The sequence below is a fragment of the Capsicum annuum genome, unplaced genomic scaffold, assembly GCF_002878395.1.
Source record: "Capsicum annuum cultivar UCD-10X-F1 unplaced genomic scaffold, UCD10Xv1.1 ctg7751, whole genome shotgun sequence".
NCBI classification, from domain to species: Eukaryota; Viridiplantae; Streptophyta; class Magnoliopsida; order Solanales; family Solanaceae; genus Capsicum; species Capsicum annuum.
The window spans coordinates 1-1,597 of record NW_025887913.1 but is presented as its reverse complement, the minus strand read 5'-3'; the positions used below and the strand labels follow the sequence as shown (position 1 = coordinate 1,597).

Below are 1,597 nucleotides of genomic sequence, written 5' to 3'. Positions count from 1 at the left end.
CGAATCTTTTTGTTTTTGCTCTTGGCGGAAACGAGAAAGGGGGCAAGGAGCAGGGGCGCGCGTGCGGGGTGTGACGGGCGGCGGAGGAGAAAGAAGCATAATAGAATTTGGAGTGCTGGGAATGACGGATGTGATCATACCAGCACTAACGCACCGGATCCCATCAGAACGTCGAAGTTAAGCGTGCTTGGGAAAGAGTTGTACTAGGATGGGTGACCTACTGGGAAGGCCTCGTGTTGTATCCCTTCCTTTTTTTGTCCTTTAAAGTTCGGTTTAATTTTGCCGGTTCGATCGGCGAATCTTTTTGTTTTTCCTCTTGGCGGAAACAAGAAAGGGAGCGAGGCACGGAGGCCCGCGTGCGGGGTGTGACGGGCGGCATAGGAGAAAGCGGCATAATAGAATTTGGAGTGCTGGGAATGACGGATGCGATCATACCAGCACTAACGCACCGGATCCCATCAGAACTCCGAAGTTAAGCGTGCTTGGGCGAGAGTAGTACTTGCATGGGTGACACCCAGGGAAGTCCTCGTGTTGCATTCATTCCTTTTATTTACCTTTAAAATTCGGTTTAATTTTACCGGTTCGATCGACGAATCTTTTTGTTTTTGCTCTTGGCGGAAACGAGAAAGGGGGCAAGGAGCAGGGGCGCGCGTGCGGGGTGTGTCGGGCGGCGCAGGAGAAAGAGGCATAATAGAATTTGGAGTGCTGGTAATGACGGATGCGATCATACCAGCACTAACGCATCGGATCCCATCAGAACTCCGAAGTTAAGCGTGCTTGGGCGGGAGTAATACCAGGATGGGTGACCCCCTGAGAAGTCCTCGTGTTGCATCCCATCCTTTTTTTATTCCTTTAAAATTCGATTTAATTTTACCGGTTCGATCGGCGAATCTTTTTGTTTTTCCTCCGGGCAGAAACGAGAAAGGGGGCAAGACGCAGGGGCGCGCGAACGGGGTGTGACGGGCGACGGAGGAGAAAGAAGCATAATAGAATTTGGAGTGCTGGTAATGACGGATGTGATCATACCAGCACTAACGCACCGGATCCCATCAGAAATTCGAAGTTAAGCGTGCTTGGGCGGGAGTAGTCCTCGGATGGGTGACCCTCTGGGAAGTCCTCGTGTTGCATCCCATCCTTTTTTTATTCCTTTAAAATTCGGTTTAATTTTGTCGGTTCGATCGGCGAATCTTTTTGTTTTTCCTCTTGGCAGAAACGAGAACGGGGGCAAGGCGCAGGGGCGCGCTTGCTGTTTGTGACTGGCGGCGCAGGAGAAAGAGGCATAATAGAATTTGGAGTGTTGGGAATTTGGATGCGATCATACCAGTACTAACACACTGGATCCCATCAGAACTCGGAAGATTAGCGTGCTTGGGAGAGAGTAATACTATGATGGGTGACCCCTTGGGAAGTCCTCCTGTTGCATCCCATCCTTTTTTTTTGTCCTTCAAAATTCGGTTTAATTTTGCCAGTTCGATCGACTAATCTTTTTGTTTTTCCTATTGGCGGAAACAATAAAGGGGGCGAGGCGTGGAGGCCCGCTTGCGGGGTGTGACGGGCGGCGCAGGAGAAAGAGGCATAATAGAATTTGGAGTGCTGG

The 1,597-nt window shown here is 50.4% G+C and overlaps 5 non-coding genes across 5 annotated transcripts; all 5 read left to right on the top strand.

The window, feature by feature from the left end:
* Positions 1-126: 126 nt before the first annotated feature.
* Positions 127-245, top strand: LOC124894802. The gene has a single exon (XR_007051369.1). It is a non-coding gene; the product is annotated as a 5S ribosomal RNA (ribosomal RNA).
* A 176-nt stretch (positions 246-421) lies between these two features.
* Positions 422-540, top strand: LOC124894800. Its single transcript, XR_007051366.1, has one exon. It is a non-coding gene; the product is annotated as a 5S ribosomal RNA (ribosomal RNA).
* Positions 541-716: 176 nt separating this feature from the next.
* Positions 717-835, top strand: LOC124894799. Its single transcript, XR_007051365.1, has one exon. It is a non-coding gene; the product is annotated as a 5S ribosomal RNA (ribosomal RNA).
* A 177-nt stretch (positions 836-1,012) lies between these two features.
* Positions 1,013-1,131, top strand: LOC124894801. The gene has a single exon (XR_007051367.1). It is a non-coding gene; the product is annotated as a 5S ribosomal RNA (ribosomal RNA).
* Positions 1,132-1,307: 176 nt separating this feature from the next.
* On the top strand, positions 1,308-1,426 carry LOC124894803. Its single transcript, XR_007051370.1, has one exon. It is a non-coding gene; the product is annotated as a 5S ribosomal RNA (ribosomal RNA).
* The last annotated feature ends 171 nt before the right edge of the window (positions 1,427-1,597 follow it).